At 50.6% G+C, this 21037-nt stretch overlaps 1 protein-coding gene across 1 annotated transcript in view; it reads left to right on the top strand.

Moving 5' to 3' along the window:
• The first annotated feature begins 4083 nt into the window (after positions 1-4083).
• Positions 4084-21037, top strand: part of ACACA (acetyl-CoA carboxylase alpha) — a 776656-nt gene continuing 759702 nt past the window's right edge. Inside the window, exon 1 of the mRNA XM_075335853.1 lies at positions 4084-4197. The gene's annotated coding sequence lies outside the window, so the exon portion shown is untranslated. The remainder of the gene's footprint in view (positions 4198-21037) is intronic.

Genomic DNA, 21037 nt, shown 5'->3' with positions numbered 1-21037 from the left:
GAGTGAGTACCACCGTGCCGTGCGGCACAGCGCTGCCCCCGCACCTCACCAGGCCCCGTAACCCGCCTGCCATCCATCCTAACCCCTCACCGGGGCCCCGGAACAACCAACCCCCCTACCCACGGAGGGGGGAACGAACATCCAAGCTGCTCCCTGTCATCGCTCCCGGGATCCCCGTCCAGAGCAGCGGTGGTGTCACCAAACTCACCACAACCGTGGGTGGCGTCACGGACAATATCCCTAAATCCCACAACCAAACCACCCCCTTTCACTCACGGGCGAGGAACGCCGCTCGAGTCCCCGGGATCCGGCCCACCGCTTCGAGCCACCACCGAGCAGCAGCAGCAGCCGGACCCGAGCAGTGGGTGAGCGCAGTGTCCCCTCCTCCGCCCGCGACACTTTCATCCAGTGAGACCTGGCCCTGAGGGCCCAGATGCCCCTTGTAGAGGGAGGGGTACTGTCACATGGAGTTTTACTCAAAATTCGTCATAGCGGCATAAGACGCTGTTCACACTTCAGATTCTAACACTCCACATTATGGTTTCTTCGACATTAGTTACATAGGCAGACTCAGGCGTCCACCAGCTGTGTGCTCATTATGGCCTGAGTTCCACATGCGCAGAGCTTCTGATGCGGGACCATCTGAAGTGATATGCTAATGACCCTTGGCTCCTGCTCTGCTGCGACCGTGAGCCGAGGATCATGCGACTGTGAGCTGATCTTCTAGACTCTTATGGGGCTGTGTGAGCCAAGCTTCGCTGCTATATGCAGCATGCTGCGATTCTTTTCTCATGTCGATATGGCATGAGAAATCACTCGCAGATGGACACTGCTTCATAGTTTTGCACTGGTGCAAGTACAATTCGGTGTTTTATAGAATTGCACTTGTCCGTGCAAAATACAAGTGGAATCGAGGCCTAAGGGTCAGGCTAGCAAGAGTTAAGCTCTGCTAGCCTGCTGGTTACCCCTGGTATCACATGTTGTTGGAAACCTATCACAGTTACTCCCACCTTTTTAAGATGGTGGAATCTGTCTTCCAACACCGACTATAGTATTATGCTGTGGTCTGTCTGCTGTTGTGTCCACATCCTGCTGGTGATTGTGTTGCTTTGCACTTGGTGTTGTTGTGGATTAACCAGTTGTCTTATTTCCTCCCTGCTCTTATTTCCTCCTATGCCCTTATTGTTTTATACCTCTGTGTGAGTGTGCTGTGAGATAAGAGTTTTGGTTTCCCATGTTTGTCCATCTCTGTTGGTAAGGAATAGCTAGGGACCCCTAGCCTAAGGGCCAGCCTAGGAGCCCATGTCCCCTGTGTTCTCCCCATTCACCATGAGTTACATTTCCAGAATCCACTTGTCTCTTGTGGCACCATGCTCACACTCATCTCTAGCAGCAGCACTGTGCTCACACTCATCCCTTCCCGAACCGTGCTCACACTCATCTCTCCCCGCACAGCGCTCACACTCATCTCTCCCCGCACTCACACTCATCTCTCACCGCACTGCGCTCACACTCATCTCTCACCGCACTCACACTCATCTCTCACCGCACCGCACTCACACTCATCTCTCACCGCACCGCGCTCACAACTCATCCCTCTCGCACCGTGCCCACACTCATCGCTAGTAGCAGCACCGCACTCACAACTCATCCCTCTCTCACCGTGCTCACACTCATCTCTAGCAGCAGCACTGTGCTCACACTCATCCCTTCCCGAACCGTGCCCACACTCATCTCTCCCCGCACAGCGCTCACACTCATCTCTCCCCGCACCGCGCTCACTCATCTCTCACCGCACCGCGCTCACACTCATCTCTCACCGCACCGCGCTCACACTCATCTCTCACCGCACCGCGCTCACACTCATCTCTCACCGCACCGCGCTCACACTCATCCCTTCCCGAACCGTGCTCACACTCATCTCTCCCCGCACAGCGCTCACACTCATCTCTCACCGCACTGCGCTCACACTCATCTCTCACCGCACTCACACTCATCTCTCACCGCACCGCACTCACACTCATCTCTCACCGCACCGTGCTCACAACTCATCCCTCTCGCACCGTGCCCACACTCATCGCTAGTAGCAGCACCGCACTCACAACTCATCCCTCTCTCACCGTGCTCACACTCATCTCTCCCAGCACAGCGCTCACACTCATCTCTCCCCGCACAGCGCTCACACTCATCTCTCCCCGCACAGCGCTCACACTCATCTCTCCCCGCACAGTGCTCATACTCATCTCTCCCCGCACCGTGCTCACACTCATCGCTAGCAGCAGCACCACACTCACAACTCATCCTTCTCGGCACCTTGCTGACAATCATCCTTCTCGGCACCGCGCTCACAATTCATACCTCCCGGCAGCGCGCTCACACTCATCTGTCCCCGCACAGCGCTCACACTCATCTCTCCCCGCACCGCGCTCACACTCATCGCTAGCAGCAGCACCGCACTCACAACTCATCCTTCTCGGCACCTTGCTGAAAAAATCCTTCTCGGCACCGCGCTCACAATTCATACCTCCTGGCAGCGCGCTCACACTCATCTGTCCCCGCACAGCGCTCACACTCATCTCTCCCAGCACCGTGCTCACACTCATCTCTCACCGCACAGCGCTCACACTCATCTGTCCCCGCACAGCGCTCACACTCATCTCTCCCCGCACCGCGCTCACACTCATCGCTAGCAGCAGCACCGCACTCACAACTCATCCTTCTCGGCACCTTGCTGAAAAAATCCTTCTCGGCACCGCGCTCACAATTCATACCTCCTGGCAGCGCGCTCACACTCATCTGTCCCCGCACAGCGCTCACACTCATCTCTCCCAGCACCGCGCTCACACTCATCTGTCCCCGCACAGCGCTCACACTCATCTGTCCCCGCACAGCGCTCACACTCATATGTCACCGCACCGCGCTCACACTCATCTCTCCCCGCACCGCGCTCACACTCATCTCTCCCCGCACCGAGCTCACTCATCTCTCACCGCACCCACACTTATCTCTCCCCGCACCGCGCTCACACTCATCTCTCCCCGCACAGCGCTCACACTCATCTGTCCCCGCACAGCGCTCACACTCATCTGTCCCCGCACAGCGCTCACACTCATATGTCACCGCACCGCGCTCACACTCATCTCTCCCCGCACCGCGCTCACACTCATCTCTCCCCGCACAGCGCTCACACTCATCTCTCCCCGCACCGCGCTCACACTCATCTCTCCCCGCACCGCGCTCACACTCATCTCTCCCCGCACCGCGCTCACACTCATCTCTCCCCGCACCGAGCTCACTCATCTCTCACCGCACCCACACTTATCTCTCCCCGCACCGCGCTCACACTCATCTCTCCCCGCACCGCGCTCACACTTATCTCTCCCCGCACCGCGCTCACACTCATCTGTCCCCACACAGCGCTCACACTCATCTGTCCCCGCACAGCGCTCACACTCATATGTCACCGCACCGCGCTCACACTCATCTCTCCCCGCACCGCGCTCACACTCATCTCTCCCCGCACAGCGCTCACACTCATCTCTCCCCGCACCGCGCTCACACTCATCTCTCCCCGCACCGCGCTCACACTCATCTCTCCCCGCACCGCGCTCACACTCATCTCTCCCCGCACCGAGCTCACTCATCTCTCACCGCACCCACACTTATCTCTCCCCGCACCGCGCTCACACTCATCTCTCCCCGCACCGCGCTCACACTTATCTCTCCCCGCACCGCGCTCACACTCATCTGTCCCCGCACAGCGCTCACACTCATCTGTCCCCGCACAGCGCTCACACTCATATGTCACCGCACCTTGCTGACAATCATCCTTCTCGGCACCGCGCTCAGTCACAACTCATCCTTCGCAGCACTCTGATCACACTCATCCCTTGCACTGTAGCACCTCCTTCCGTCAGGCACTCGCTCCCAACACTCGGACCATGCCCCAGGACCCCGCCCCTCTCAGCATCCCATTGGTCGCCATCTTGACAGCAGAGGCTGGGGGCTCGCCGTCTCTGGGGGCGGGGCTGTGAGGTGAACGCTCTGAGGTAACCCGGATCACACCATTCCCGGTAGGCGGAGGGGCGGGCTCTGTATGAATGGGATGGTCCTGCTCTCACACGCTGCACTTGGTCCCCTGCGCTTTCATTCATTGGTTGCGGTCCTTCTGCAGGAGACGCTTGCCTGACTTTGCAGGTGAGTTTGTGGCGTCTGTCCTGTGTGTTATGGGAGGGCAGGTGTCAGGAGTGAGTGGCCCGGCAGTATGTACCGTGCTGTACACATTGTATGTCCTCCCACACACTGGAACATCCGGGCATAGGATGACAGCTTCGCCTCCAGCAGGCTCGTCATGTTCGGCAGGTGGAGCTGCACATCAGTGATGCTCCCTAGTAAACAGGAACTCCATCCACCATGCTCTGCTCAGTGGTGATCACAATGATTAGATGGCAGACCACCGGGCCCCAGATTCACAAGCTGGCTCTGTTACTCTAGTATGTGGCCTTCAGCATCACTACTGCTGTGTCTGCTGGGAAACTCCACAACTGGCATAGAAAGCATCTGGTGACAGCTTCTGCTGCATTGGTGACATCTTGTCATGCACAAACCTAGAGGCATCGTATTGCATATAATTTCTGAGATGATGTGAAACCTCGTGGTGTAACCTAGTCTGAGTGCTTGCACTGTCCGTGTGATTGGTCAATAACATGCATTGTAGGGCTAGAAACATTGCCTCCTGAGGTACCGTATAAGTGTCAATTAATACCGCCATGCTGTGATCATGATGTTACCCCATGGGTGGGTTAGATGTTCACTTATTTAAAATACTACCCCAATTGTTTACTGCTTTGCAGGGTGAGTTTTGGACAAAGTGGGGACCTGGGCAAAAGTTTAAAGTGGGGCTGTAAATGCTAGCACATACATACATATATATATACATACATACATACATACATACATACATACATACATACTGTATGTGCCGCCCAGGGTTATGGGGTACTCGGTGCCGGGCGGTGTATAGCTGGGGAATGTCACTTTGGTGGCCGTTGCCCGGTTCCGTGCCCTGGGTGCTTTTTGAAAAGGGTAATATTTACAGGGGATTGTTGAACAAAGTTTATACGTGACGCCAATTGCTGTTTTATGGCTATAGGGATGGAGCCGCCGCTGCACAATGTTCACTACTGGGGCTGGTGTTAGTGGCAACCTGGATGCTAGACCCTCCTTAAGGAGGGCCGGGCTCCAGAGGGTAGGTGATGTGACGGGTGTTGGAAGAAGGTAGTTCACACAAGGGGTTCAGTGCAACTGGTTCTTTACTCACTTTCTGGTGGTAACTGGTCACCCGAGGCTGTCTGGTCTTAACCGCAGGTCCCCTTAGTCCCAGTGGCGGTTTAGTGACATGGTGGCTTCTTTCCCCTGCGCCTGTCTTTGGTGGGTCCCTGTGGCATAGAGGGACCCACCTAATTTTATATCCATTTTATACCTAATGGAGGAGCTGCTTAATTTCATCTTACTAGGTGCTGTACTACCAAATCACATGGCAAACAAAGAAGGCTGAGGAATCCTCTTCACTTTACCTTGCTAGACAAATTGTTGGGTTGAGACTGCAATGAAGGAATATCTTTTTCAAAAACTGGCATGGGGAGGGTCCTAAAAAAGAAATTGAGGAAGAGCTTCATTTTTATAGCAAGACTCCTACTCAGCGAGGAGATTTTGTATGTGAGCCATGATTTCAGGTCTTCAACCATTTTTTCTAAATTATAGGAGGATCTTCTAACCTGAATCCATAAAGGGGAATGCAGATGTTTTATGTTTAAGGCTTTGGACTTATTATTATATACTTTAAGCCTGAAAGCCAGACCAAAATATCAAAGATCCTAATTATATAAAGCGATTAACGGGACGTAATAGAGTTAGACCTTATGTGCAAATGATGCATATTTGGGTTCCTCCACATTGCTATATCCAAGATGTTGGGACTCTCATGAATAAGATTAGCTAAAGGCTTAATAGCAAGGGCAAAAAGCGTGAGAGGGGACCACAGCAGGTGGTCCAGTTGGAGTCCATGTGCTAGTACACATAAGCATTTTTTGTAAACAGGTCAAAAGTCTGCCTGTAAAAAAAAAAATAAATAAAAAAAATTCCGTGTGTGCTAACGTAATCCATTTTGTGGAATAGAATACTAAATGCAAAAGAAGACAGCTACAGCAGCCATTCCCATTACAAGGGAGCACCTCGGCCAGTTTCCAAACACTGCTTAGGCCGGCTTCTCACTTGCGAGTTTCTCGCAGTAGAGCAATGCGAGAAAATCTCGCATTGGAATCGGACACATGTTAGTGAATGATTCAGCTCTCATCTGCGATTTTTTTTTTTTTTTTTTCTCACTCCAAATCGGACTGAGACAAAAATCGCAGCATGCTGCTTTTTTGCGAGTTTCTCGAACCATTTTTCTCAATGATTCCCTATGGAAAAGAAGGATCACACACGCGCACCAGCGTTCACATTTGCGAGTGTGGCAGGAACTATGCTTATTAAATATTCAACAGATGAATGTGACATCACATTCCCAAAGGTAAATTAACTGACACATGTGTAATCACTTTTATCTAGTTAAGATGTTGCAGGAAACTAGCATCGCAAACGCAACACAAACGCGTCGCACACGCGAGCAAAATCAATAATTTATTCAGAAAAAGCATCGCGCTTGCGTTGCGCTCGGACCTAACGTGAACTAAAATCGGCCGAGTTTTTTTTCAGCCCAGTCGATTTTACTCGCATAGATGTGTTTCCAGCCTTAAGCGGGCTTTACACGCTACGACATCGCTAATGCGGAGTCGTTGGGGTCACGGAATTCGTGACGCACATCCGGCCGCATTAGCGATGCCGTTGCGTGTGACATCGATTAGCGATTTTGCATCGTTGCAAAACAGTGAAAAATCGCTAATCGGCGACACGGGGGTCCATTCCCAATTATCGTTACTTCAGCAGTAACGAGGTTGTTCCTCGTTCCTGCGGCATCACACATCGCTGCGTGTGACGCCGCAGGAGCGAGGAACGTCTCCCTACCTGCCTCCCGGCCGCTATGCGGAAGGAAGGAGGTGGGCGGGATGTTACGTCCCGCTCATCTCCGCCCCTCTGCTGCGATTGGGCGGCGGTTCAGTGACGTCGCTGTGACGCCGCACGGACCGCCCCCTTAGAAAGGAGGCGGTTCGCCGGTCACAGCGACGTCGCCGGACAGGTAAGTATGTGTGACGGCTCTGGGCGATGTTGTGCGGCACGGGCAGCGATATGCCCGTGTCGCGCAACAGATGGGGGCGGGTACGCACACTAGCGATATCGGGACCGATATCGCAGTGTGTAAAGTAGCCTTTAGGCCTTGTGCGCACTAGGCATTTTTGCTGCGTTTTTTACCACGTTTTTGTGCCGAAAACGCAGTGACATTGCTTCCCCAGCAATGTCTATGGGTTTTCATAAGTGCTGTCCGCACAAAGCGTTTTTTTGTAGCTGCGTTTTTGTGGTGACCACAAAAATGCAGCATGTCAATTATTTCTGCGTTTTTCACTGCGTTTTTCACCCATTGAGTTCAATGAGATGTTCAACAACGCAATGAAAAACGCATATAGCTGCGTTTCTATGACTAAAAACGCAGCTATAAACGCAAGGGGTGGGCAGTAAAGTGACGTGTACAGGAAGAGGATTCCTTCTGTTGGTAAACACAGAAGCATGAATCCTCCCGGTACCGTCACCGCTGCGTCCACAACCCGCCCGGTGCCATGTCAGCTCCGTGCGGCGCCATGTCTGGGCGGGAGGTGGAGGCAGCGGCGAAAACAAAAGTGAACAGTAGAAATAAAAAATGTCATACGCACCTGTCTGCAGGGTCCCGGTGCCAAGCCCGCTCCCAGATCCTGTCCCGGTACCGCCGCTCTGGCTGTGTGCAGTCTCCCTGGGGCACGCACGAAGCTTGCAGGACCTGGCGGTGGATCACCTGATGCAGTCACCTGACGCATCAGCTGATCGTAATTCTCGCGGTGTCGCCGGCTTTTTCGCGCCCGGCCGGCTATCAGCTGATCCTGCCGTCAGGGGACTTCATCAGCTGATTACCGGCAGCTCCTGCAGCGATGGGACAGGATCAGACTCTCATCCGATCGCTCCAGGAGCTGCCGGTAATCAGCACAGACGTATTTATTTACTTATTTATTTTTTTGCACCGATGCATCTGCTGATTGTATAATCGGCTTTTATACAATTAGCTGATGTGATGTGATTCACGTCCTTTAACCTGACACATCATCTGATCGCTTTGCCTTCCAGCAAACCGATCAGATGATATTGGATCTGGATTGGACGTCGCGGGACCATTGACCCAGGATTACTGCGGAGGGGGGTTCTTTATTTCAATAAAGATGGAGTCACTAATTGTGTTGTGTTTTATTTCTAATAAAAATATTTTTCTGTGTGTTGTGTTTTTTTTTTTTATCATTACTAGAAATTCATGGTGGCCATGTCTAATATTGGCGTGACACCATGAACTTCGGGATAAGGGCCAGCTGATAATATACAGCTAGCCCTAACTCCATTATTACCCAGCGAGCCACAGTCACCAGGGCAGCTGGCAGAGTTGGATACAGCGCCAGAAGATGGTGCTTCTATGAAAGCGCCATTTTCTGGGGTGGCTGCGGACTGCAATTCGCAGGGGGGGTGCCCAGAAAGCTTGGGCACTCTGCACTGCGGATTCCAATCCCCAGCTGCCTAGTTGTACCTGGCTGGACTCAAAAATTGGGCGAAGCCTATGTCATTTTTTTTTTTTTATTATTATTTCTTGAAATTCATGAAATAAAAAAAAAAAGGGCTTCCCTATATTTTTGATTCCCGGCCGGGTACAAATAGGCAGCTGGGGATTGGGGGCAGCCTGTACCTGCCTGCTGTACCTGGCTAGCATACAAAAATATAGCGAAGCCCATGTCATTTTTTTTTCTTTTTGGGCAAAAAACTCCTGCATACAGTTCTGGATGGAGGATGCTTAGCCTTGTAGTTCTGCAGCTGCTGTCTGCTCTCCTGCATACACTAGTTCTGCAGCTGTCTGCTCTCCTGCATACAGTCCTGGATGGAGGATGCTGAGCCTTGTAGTTCTGCAGCTGCTGTCTGCTCTCCTGCATACTCTAGTTCTGCAGCTGACTGCTCTCCTGCATACAGTCCTGGATGGAGGATGCTGAGCCTTGTAGTTCTGCAGCTGCTGTCTGCTCTACTGCATACACTAGTTCTGCAGCTGTCTGCTCTCCTGCATACAATGAACATTTTGAAGAAGGAAATGACATCAGACCTTTTTTTTTTTTTCCATCAACAATCTTTAATGGCATTGTGCACTGATTAAAAATGTAGTGAGCAAAAACGCAGCAAAAAACGCACCAAATTGCGGTAAAGACGCATGTGTTTTTGTCGCGTTTTTTAGCCGCGGGTGCGTTTTTTGAGACAAAAACGCACATAAAAACGCAGCGTGAAAAAAACGCCTAGTGCGCACATACCCTTACACGTACAATAGGAGAGGGCTTATAGGCACGTGTCATGTTCTGCCGTTTAGCAGGGGTGGGTGGTCTTCAAGACAAGTTGTAAATTAAAAAAAAATGGCTGAAAAGTTTAATGAGCAGTAAATTGCCAAATCTGACAGTGCTGATTATGAAGATGGGAATTTAAGCATCCGTGGGTTATGCGTTGGTGCAAAAGAAACTGGAGACATGTTAAAGAAATTGACAATTTAACACAATTATAATCTTGTAGTTCTGATACCTTTTAATGGCTGACTAAAATAAAATAAATGATGTTCCAGAGCGTTCGAGACTCTTTAGATCTCTTCATCAGACATGGTATAACAAAATATCTGAAGAAACGCACATATATACACAAACAGAGCAGAGGCTGTATAATAAATTGACATTTACATAAACACTGTGCTGAGAGAGTGAATCCTTGATTAGCTTTGATTAGTGCTGTGAACGTTTTATTGTCCCAGTATCCATGGAAGACTTGGCTAACACGGTACCAATTTTTTTTTCTTTTAACATGAAATTGTCTCATGACAGCAACCCCTTTTTAAGTGAAAACTGGACATTGCCAAAGGCACAGGAAATACATCCTTTACACACCCTTTCTCGGCACTACCTCATAGAGGGCACTCCTCAGTGACGTCCATATGCACTAATGGGCATACATTGGCTAAAATGTCGCCTTTGGATTATTGCATTTTTTTCACGTGCACCGAGTCTCCCATTTTCTTCGGCTCTCTGCCGTGCCTATGTGCAGTTTGTAAACCCAGACAATTGACATGTCACAGCTGTATTTTCTTGTTGAGTTTCCCACTATATTTCTTTGTGGTCCTCACTAAATATAGAATGGTGTAAGTACCGTATATGTTTTTCACATACTGTGTATTCGATGCCTCCAGGATCTCCACTATTTCCTCTCCCTTCACGTTATTGCTGCAGAATTATTTCAGAAACTGTTGATGACTCACCCGCCCCAGGGCCTTAGGTGACTCGGTGTCGGGCCGTGGTAGTCAGCGGTGGCGGGGCCCGACTCTGTGACCATGGCGGAGTCAATTAATGTGGCGGTATTGGGGACGATAAAGTTTATATAAGATTCGTAACGCCACCTGTGGATTGCAGCTTTGGAGCCGCAGCTGCTGGACGGGACCTCCGGGGCTGCTGTTATGGCAGCTGAGGTGTTTCTTGCTCCCCACTGGTGAAGCGGGTACCCCGGGGCAACCGTTTGTAAAGTCTATGGTGGATGTTGATGAGGTGCAGGTCTGACAGGGCAGTGGAAAGGAACAGACACAGACAATGATTTCTTTTACCTTCTCCTTTACTTGTCCTCAACCGATGACCTCCAGTGAGCCTGTTACAGATGGTAATGGTGATCCGGTAGCCTGGAAACAGTCAGGGAACTCACACTGGCCAGGTGAGTAATGAGGCATGATCCCTACGCTCTGTCTGTGTAAACAGGGTCCCGCTGCTTCAGCGATGCTGAGACCTGTTCTGTCGTTCTCTGAGGTAATCTATTACCTCCCCCGTATGGCAGGCTGCATGGACTGTCACAGGTGCCGCTCTCCTAATTCTGGCTCCAAGTCCTGGCTTTACAGCTGTGCCTCCAGGTGAGGGGTGGACAGGAGACCTGAAGTCTTGTCCTCCGGATGCGACCACCGGTACTCGAGTACTCGATTGGCCCCGAACTCCAGTATTTGATTTGCCAGCGATGACGTCGGGGTGAGCTGGCTGCGCTCCACTCCCCGGTGTCCCTCTCCTCTTTGCCTCACTGTAGACTGTGTTTGCCTGGGTTGAGCGATCCGGCTCAGCTCCCAGCTCACACACCACACTACTCGAGTTCTTTACTCACTGAACTCTCCTCACAGACTGACTGACTCCTCCCCCAGGTCAGATCTTAAGGAATCTCCCAGGAACTCCCAGGTTTAGAGCTCCCTCTGCTGGGCCGGGGGAGAAACTGTGTTGAATGATGGTACTTACTGGCCAATGGATTTCCCCAACTACGTCCAGGCTCAGCATTAAACCTTTTGGGGAGGGCAACACTGCTATGGCATCCAGACCACATGGGTGCCACATTCCCCCTTAGTAAAATTTAGTACTCCCGGACTGAGGAAACATAAATAAAACATATTATAACTTTTCATCCCTTTTGGGAGGCAACATCACTTGAACGTTACAAACTTAAATGACAATAATGCAATACTATTTACAATTTTTATGAGTCCAGTGTGGCTCCCTGCCGGGTGTCCATCACACTGCTCCAGATGTAAGTAACAGTCCATGGGGGACCCGCCGCGAGAAAACCCCCAACGTAGGCTCTGGGCGTGCGAAAGAGCATCAATTCCCCAATTCTATGCACGCCGGACGGGTTTTTCTTCTGGGGTATTTTAATTTTGTTGTACACAACAGGTGCTAACTATATACAATTTAAATTTTGGTCACACATAGTCCAGTGACCCAGTTGTCCATAACTTATACATCTAAAACAAAAGCATTATGGACAAAGAAAAACATTTCAAATAACTATTTACACTCTTATACATACTTTCCTTTTATTCCCTATACCTTAGAGGGAGCTGTCCCTGAGTGTTACATTGAGACCTACGTAGTACTGGTGTTGATCCTCTACGACCTGGGGTGTCCACTACCTCAGTATTGCTGGTAGGCCTAACTCTGACAGGTATGTGTGATTGTTGCCTACGGGGTCTTAGATTCACCAAGGGTATGACAGATTCACCACTGGCAGGGGGTTGATTCTCCTGTTCCCCTGCTGGTGTGGCATCTGGCGTTGGGACCGACAGGTCTTCAGGTGGATCTGGAACCTCTACTGTTTCTGGTACTATTACTTGTGGGAAAGTCAATACTGGTACCACTATAGCCTGGTTTATTTGGGTCCATGTTTTGGGGAATTTTCCAAGTACTGTTTGGATCATCTCTTCTTCCTTTTCTTGAAGTTGGAGACTTTCTTGAACTTCTTCTTTGGTTTTACACCGTTCAGGGCATACCTTCAGACGATCTCTGGAAACTGCTTGATATGTTTTGCCTCCATCTTTGCTTATGAGACACACTTTGTTATTGTCAAAATTTGAGGGAATAATTGTATAGGGTTCAGTTTCCCACTGGTCATCTAATTTGTGCATTCTCCGCTTTTTCTTGAGGACCTGTTCTCCAGGTGCTAAGGGAGTTGCTGAAGCTGTTTGATTGTAGTTCTTTTCTTGTCTCATTCTTGCTTGGGACAGGCTCTTTTCTACACATTACTGAACCTTGCGGTACTGTTGTTGCCGCTCTGTATTCCAATCTTCCTTCTGCTGGACTGCTTCAGATGACAAAATTCCCATGTCAAAGTCTACAGGTAACTTGCCAGGTCTTGCTCGCATCAAGTAAGGTGGGGTGCAGTGTGACGGGGGTGTACAGCAGAGCAAAGGATGGACGAGGCCGAGGGACGATCCAACAGGTTTATTAACAGGAATACAAGAACAGCACACGATAAGTCCACGTAAAACAGATTCGGGGGCCCTTCCCGACAATCCTCGGACCGGATAACAAAGCAGTCGTCCTTACAGTAGTCCAAAGAGTTCCACACAATCCCACGGGCCGCCACACAGGCCTAGCTCCGTCCGTGTCCACAGCCACCCAGGCTGGGGCTCCTGCCCTCTTCAAGTTTCAGCTCACTCTGAAGTTACAAAAAGGGGAATGCATTGTCTGTGCTCCTTGACCAGCCCACCATGTTCAGGGGGTGGGGGTCACACATCCTATCATCAATGGTTTGGTCCATCACAGGGCTCCGATATGTCTGCCAGCCACAGTAGATGAAGGGATCCCCTGCTGTGCAGAACAATGACTATTCCTTCACTGGCCAATTCAATTACAGATTAGATACACAACTCTGGAAAGAAGAGGACAGGCTATTTACATAATCACATTAGATGCCAAGACTACAATTGTATGAGAGAGACACATTGAGATCAGTAGCTCCCCCAAGGAAATACATGAATTACAACTAATACAACCAGGGAAATATGCATATCATGACATAGTATCACAGCATATACAGTGAGAGGGTAAATTACATCTTCACAATCCCTCCCCCTCCCAACTTGTGTACGTACTAGGGACCTCTACAGGTCACTGGTTAAGTACACACAGGCAGAGCGTTACTTACATGTGGCTTCATGCAGCCACGAATTGGCATCGTAGCTCTCCCACATCATTGCCCAGGAGAACAGCTGCAGGCAGACCACCCATCACCCCAACCACACATCGCCTGACCCCAATACCAAAGTTCAGATCCACAGTGGCTGTGGGAATAGTCCTCCATTGTCCACCAGCCAGTTCAATAACAATCCCAGGTCCTCTATGGATTGCCTCAGGCCGAACCACTCGGGGATCAGCCAGTGTGAGGAAAGCACCCGAGTCACAAAATCCAACAAGTCTCTGTCCATCCAGCACAACCTCCTGCAAGTGCTTACCTCGATGAGCAGAAGTCGTCATAACTGCGGGTCGCACCCCGTAAACTCCTGGTGGTGCAACATGGGGGGCTGAGTCACTAGGCCAGTCCTCACATAACGGTGCCACATCTTCCTCCATGGCACTGGGCTGTAAATAATTAACAATCCGATTGGGTGCAGGATCAGTCCTCATTTGAACAGCTGGGCAGGAGACTTGCCGATGCCCTGGCTGTCCACATTGATAGCATCTGAGCTGGGTCTCCCTCCATCCAAGGCGTCCTCTTGGGTAAGGGGTAGGGGAACTTGGAGGCCGGCTCCCACCTGAAGGTGCTGTAGGGGTTTGAGGATGATTCCTCCATGGCCTGGCTGGGCATGAGGCCTGCAAATGCCCGGGATGCCTACAAACATAACACCTGCGCTCTGTTACTTCCTCTCCCCGGCGTATTCCAGAAAGTGCAGTAGAAGCAACTGGAGGCACATTAACACGGGTATTAACATGTGGTGGCTTAGAGGAACGGGGAACAATGGGGACAGAATAACTGGGGGCATCCGGTGTTGTGGAGCTGTTAGGCGTCTCTCCATCCTCCAACAGAACCCTCCACTGAGGCTTGATGGTGAGAGCCTCATCAGCGAGAGCAGCAGCTTCCTCCACTGTCGCTGGTTTTCTCTCACGCACCCATTCCCGGATCTCAGCAGGGCACTGGGCAAAGAATTGTTCTTTTAGGATGACCTGCAGGAAGGTCTCCCAAGATAAGGCCTCCTCTGCCTCCAGCCAGCGATTACATATTTGTTTGAGTCTATGAGCATATATCTTAAAAGACACTTCCCCATCACAGGCTAAAGCACGGAACTGAGTCCTGTAAGTGTCTGGGGTCACAGCATAATGTTTTAGAATAGTCTGTTTAATCTCCGCATACTCACAGTTCCACCGAGGGTCCATAGCTCTATAGGCTTCAGCAGCTCCCCCCTCTAGGAGCCCAACCAGATGCCGGACACGCTCCCTGTCCGGGACTTCCATTAATCGACACTGATGCTCAAAGTCCTGGAAGAAGCCCTCAATGTCGCCTGCAGCCTCATTAAACGGCTTAAAGTCTTTGCGGGACACCCTGGGAAGTTCCCTCATGATGGGTGCTGGGGTTACAGTCTGTCTGGAACCTCTCGCGGCTTCCACAGCGAGCTCCTTATCCAGCAGTGCCATCTCCTCCATCCTGCGCTCCTTCTCTTTAGCTCCACGCATGGCCTCCCTCTTATCTTCTATGGTGGTCTCCTCTCCCAGCAAGGCCATCTCCTCCTCGTACCACACAACCCACTGACTTTTTTGGGTATCTACCTCCGGCTGCCGTCTTTCTTCCGTTTGCTGTGAGGATCCTTCCTCCACGTCATTTTGCGAGCAGACTCCTTCTAGCGCCTCAATCAGCTGCTCCTTGGAGAGTCCTTTGAAACGAACTCCTACTTCACGGGCCTTTGATTGCAGGCTCCCCAAAGTCCAGGTCTTGTACTCTGCAGTGCTGGTTCCTGATGTTAAGCCATTGTCCTCCATTCCTTCTGCTCTGATCCCACCGCTGCCACCAGTTTGTGACGGGGGTGTACAGCAGAGCAAAGGATGGACGAGGCCGAGGGACGATCCAACAGGTTTATTAACAGGAATACAAGAACAGCACACGATAAGTCCACGTAAAACAGATTCGGGGGCCCTTCCCGACAATCCTCGGACCGGATAACAAAGCAATCGTCCTTACAGTAGTCCAAAGAGTTCCACACAATCCCACGGGCCGCCACACAGGCCTAGCTCCGTCCGTGTCCACAGCCACCCAGGCTGGGGCTCCTGCCCTCTTCAAGTTTCAGCTCACTCTGAAGTTACAAAAAGGGGAATGCATTGTCTGTGCTCCTTGACCAGCCCACCATGTTCAGGGGGTGGGGGTCACACATCCTATCATCAATGGTTTGGTCCATCACAGGGCTCCGATATGTCTGCCAGCCACAGTAGATGAAGGGATCCCCTGCTGTGCAAAACAATGACTATTCCTTCACTGGCCAATTCAATTACAGATTAGATACACAACTCTGGAAAGAAGAGGACAGGCTATTTACATAATCACATTAGATGCCAAGACTACAATTGTATGAGAGAGACACATTGAGATCAGTAGCTCCCCCAAGGAAATACATGAATTACAACTAATACAACCAGGGAAATATGCATATCATGACATAGTATCACAGCATATACAGTGAGAGGGTAAATTACATCTTCACAGCAGTTGGTGGAGTTTACTGGGATATGATTGTACAAGTCCACCAGGTCAGGTAACTTCTCTGGCCATTGGTTTCTCTCTTCCAGAGGCAGAGTCTTGAGCAAGTCGATAACCACCTGATTTTCAACCTCATTTTCTGACACAGTCCATTAGTTTGAGGGTGATACAGTGTTGTTCTTATTTTCTTACAGCCGTACAGGTTACAGAATTCTTGGAACACTTCTGCCTCAAATGCAGGGCCTTGATCAGTCAGTACTCTTTCAGGATAACCGTGGGGCAGACAAAAGTGTGCTTGAAACGCCCTAGCCACTGTCCTGGCCGTTTGATCTTTCACAGGCACCACTACCAGGAAACTGGAGTAATGGTCCACAGTAGTGAGGGCATAGACATAGCCTGACCAGCTTGGAGTTAATTTCACGTGGTCCAAGGCCACTAACTCAAGGGGCTGTTTCGTGATGATTGGCTGCAAGGGAAACCTCTGGTTAGTATTATCTTTCCGCCTCAGGTTACACGGGCCACATTCTCGGCACCACTTCTCGATTGCCTTTCTCATGCCAACCTAGTAGAACCGGTCAAGAAATACAATCTCCCATTTCTTCAATCCTGAGTGTCCTGCTCCATCGTGGTAAGCTTCTAGGACCATAGGGGCATCCCTCTGTGGAACCACTATTTGCCAGATGAGTTAATTGGTCCGCCAGTTAACATATCTTTTGCATAACTTGCCCTTGTAGAGAAACAGTCGCCCCCTCTCCTTCCACAGCTGTTGGGCTTCTTGTGGAGCATCAGGACCAAGATCGGGTCAGCTTGCACCAGCTTTTCTTTGACTAATCGGACAGACGGGTCACTGTTCTGTGTTTCCTCCCATCCATGGCGAGGCAATGGGTTGAAAGAGACCCCTTGTTGGCTCGAGCGCTTCTCTATTACAGCATGCACGTACTGGGAGATGCCTTGTTGGTGGAAAGCTGGTAACTCTATCTATTCCAGTTCATCTAGGTCTTCTCCAGACTCGACTAAGTGAGGCATTCTAGACAGCGCGTCAGCATTGTTATTCTTTCGGCCAGCTTTGTACTTGATGGTAAAGTCAAAGTTGGACAGCCGAGCCATCCATCGCTGTTCCAGCGCACCTAGCTTGGCTGTTGCCAGGTGGGTCAACGGATTGTTGTTCGTGAAGATGGTAAACTTGGCCAACGCCAGGTGATGCTTGAAGCGTTCAGTCACTGCCCAGAAGATAATGAGGAACTCCAGCTTAAAGGAACTGCAGTTTTCTTCATTCCTTTCTGTGGGATGAAGCTTTCTACTAGCGTAAGCTATCACCTTCTCTCTGCCTCCCTGTACCTGGGACAGAACTGCTCCCAATACCACATTGCTGGCATCTGTGTACAGTACAAACGGCTGGCCATAGTCAGGGTAGGCCAGGATTTCTTCTCCTGTGAGAGCCATCTTCAACCGGAAAAAGGATGTTTCTACTTGGCTGTTTCATTCGAATGGAGGATCTTGCTTCTTAGCATTCTTTGATTGACCCACCAGGAGATCTTGAAGGGGTGCTGCTATTTTCGTGAAACCGTTAATGAACCTTCGGTAGTAGCCCACCAGCCCAAGGAACTGCCGCACCTCCTTAATCATGGTGGGTCTTGGCCAGTCCTTGATTACTGTGACCTTCTCTGGATCAGGTGCCACATCGTCTGCGCTGACTACATGACCCAGGTATTGTACCTTTGGCTTCAAGAGGTGACATTTTGACCGCTTTATCTTCAGGCCATACCTGTACAAAGACTCAAGCACTTCAGCCAGGTGCTTCAGGTGGTCTTCATAGGTCTTTAAATAGACTATGACGTCATCCAGGTACAATAGCACGGTTTCAAAGTTGTAATGTCCCAAGCAACACTCCATCGATCTTTGAAATGTTCCTGGTGCGTTGCAGAGCCCGAAAGGCATACAGTTGAACTCGCAAAGGCCAATTGGTGGCGTGAATGCGGTCTTCTCCTTGTCCGCCTCTGCCACAGGAACCTGCCAATACCCACTGGCGAGATCCAAGGTGGAGAAATAATTAGCTGATTTTAAGGCTGCTAACGACTCCTCTATTCTGGGTAGTGGATAAGCATCTTTATGTGTAATGCGGTTAATCTGCCTGTAGTCAACACACATACTCATTGTGCCATCTTTTTTCTTTACGAGCACCAGTGGAGCTGCCCAGGGGCTATAACTATCTCTGATCACCCCAGCCTCCTTCATTTCCCGTAACATTTCTTTGGCACTCTGATATTGGGCCGGGGGTACAGGGCGGTATCTCTCTTTAATCGGATGATGGTCACCAGTGGGGATTTGATGTTTGACTCCTTTTACCTGCCCGAAGTCTAGAGGGTGTTTGCTGAAGACCCGCTCGTATTCTTGTACCACCCGGTAAACCGCATGCTTTTGATGTGAAGGGGTGGAGTCGGTGCCCACATGTAATTTCTGACACCAGTCCTCCAGCTGTTCCTTGGAGCCATTGTCTTCTGCCTGGTCAGACGGGATCAAGGGTTCCACTGCCCTGATGGCATTATTACTGACAGTGTACAGCTTAGCTACAGTGGCGTACTGGGGTAATTTGGCTTCCTCCTCCCCACAATTCAGGATGCGGACGGGTACTCTCCCCTTGCGGACGTCTGCTACCCCCCTGGCTATCAGGATCCCAGGGCCTACTGTCTGAATACACAGGTTCTACCAAGGCCTGGTAATCTTGACCCTTGAGGCCTATTGCTGCCCGACACCATATCAACATCCCACTTCTTGGGAGCATTACAAAGGGGAAGGGGTCACTTACCCTCACACTGCCAACTTCACCTCCTTCCTGCTCTACCTGCTGCCTCCTCATCAGAGCTCTGATCTCCCTCTGTAGGACATGTGGCTGCCTGGAGCTAGCAGTTTCAGCCACCTGTTGCAACAAGATTATCACCTCGGCAAGACAATTTTCTATAACATTTGTACCGATCGTTAACATTGGGTTAGATTCTTTGCGATCAATGTCCACAATTATCATTCCTTGAGATGACAATTCTACCCGCCCCATTTTAATGGTTACCTCCTTGTACCCGATTTGAGGCAAGGGCTGGCCATTTCTACTATAGTCAAGTCATCATCTGGGCCTCGGGTGATGTCTGAATCAGCCCAGTATCTTTTGTACAGTATATAAGAGATGGTCGTTACCTGGGACCCTGTACCCAAGAGGGCGGTCATAGGAATCCCATCCAGCACAATAGGAAGGACCGGTCGTCCTCACACATACTTGTTGTGCCAGGAAGGCGAGCCGGGTTTCCTTACACCTGGGGGTTGGCTCCTTGCCCTAGGTTCTGCCCGTTGGTTGGCTCCTGGCCCCAGGTTCTGCCCGTTTAAAGGACAGCACCTTGCGTAGTACCCCGCCTGGTTACAGCGGCAGCAAATCGGTTGTCCTGTTGAATAGTAACGGTCCGTGTCTTTTCCTCGGGTTGGTGGGATCTTCCTTTGCCGCATCCACGGGACGTCATCTGGACTGGATGCCAACTCGATGCTTGCATGCGATGGGGTCACCTGTAGAGACTGCACTGTTTTTGTGAGGGCAGCCACCCTCTTGGTCAGTTCTTGGACCTGATGTCTGAGGTCTGCAGAAGGGTCATTATCCAGGGTCTGCGCCTCTGCCCTGCAGTTGCTCGGGTTGCGGCCACCACCTCAGAGTATGTGATGGCAAGATGCCTGAGGGGGACTGTGTCATTTGGTGTAGATTCTCTCAGCACCCAAATGGCCTGGTCCTTAAACTTTGCAAAGTCCAGGGCAGGGTTCTGCAGGACCATAATACGCAGCTGTGTTCTGTGAGCGTCTGACAGGAGCCCTTCTATAAACTTGCTCAGTCAGTAGTTTGTCTTCATCACGCAGACTTTTAGATCCACCTGTTTAACTGCTCTCAGTGCCTCTTGTAAGTTTAAGGCTGGAATCACACTTGCGAGTGTAAAATCGGACCGAGTCTCATGCTAGAAAGTCGGACGATTTCTTCTAACATTGCACACTGACAGCACGCTGATGAAATCAGTTTTTACCCTCAGCAGCTGCTATTTATGTACTCTTATGTACAGGAGCATTTACAGTGTTCTCTGCTACTTGCTAGAAACCTATTGAGAAAAACGGATGTCACTAGGATGGTGTATGTGCCGTCCATGTGATATACGTTTTTTTCACACACCCATAGACTTGCATTTAAGAGACTCGCGCTAGAAACTCACCAAAACGCAGCATGCTGCGATTTTTTTTTTTTCTCAGTCCGATTTGGAGTGAGTAAAAAACAGCAGATGGGAGCTGCCTCATTGATTAACATTTGTCCGAGTGCAATGCGAGATTTCTCGCATAGCACTCGTGCAAGTTAATCGCAAGTGTGAAGCCGGCCTAATGCGGGCTTTACACGAGACAATAAATTGTGCGATATGTTGTCGGGGTCACGGTTTTCGTGACGCACATCCGGCATAGCGCCCGACGTCGTCTCGTGTGACACCTCTGAGCGACGCAGTATCGCTCACAAATCGTGAGTACTTGTCGTTAACTTTCATAATCTCGTTTATTTTCATGGGTGCAGGTTGTTCATCGTTTCCGTGGCATCACACGTTGCTCCGTGTGACACCACGGGAACGATGAACACAGCGTACCACCCGCCGGCTTAATGGAAGGAAGGAGGTGGGCGGGATGTTAACATCCCGCTTATCTCCGCATCTCCGCTTCTATTGGCCGCCTGCCGTGTGACGTCGCTGTGATTCCGAACGTCCCTCCCACTTGGACTTCGTCGCCCACAGCGAGGTCG

The sequence above is a fragment of the Anomaloglossus baeobatrachus genome, chromosome 2, assembly GCF_048569485.1.
Source record: "Anomaloglossus baeobatrachus isolate aAnoBae1 chromosome 2, aAnoBae1.hap1, whole genome shotgun sequence".
NCBI classification, from domain to species: Eukaryota; Metazoa; Chordata; class Amphibia; order Anura; family Aromobatidae; genus Anomaloglossus; species Anomaloglossus baeobatrachus.
This window is presented reverse-complemented; position numbering and strand designations above follow the sequence as displayed.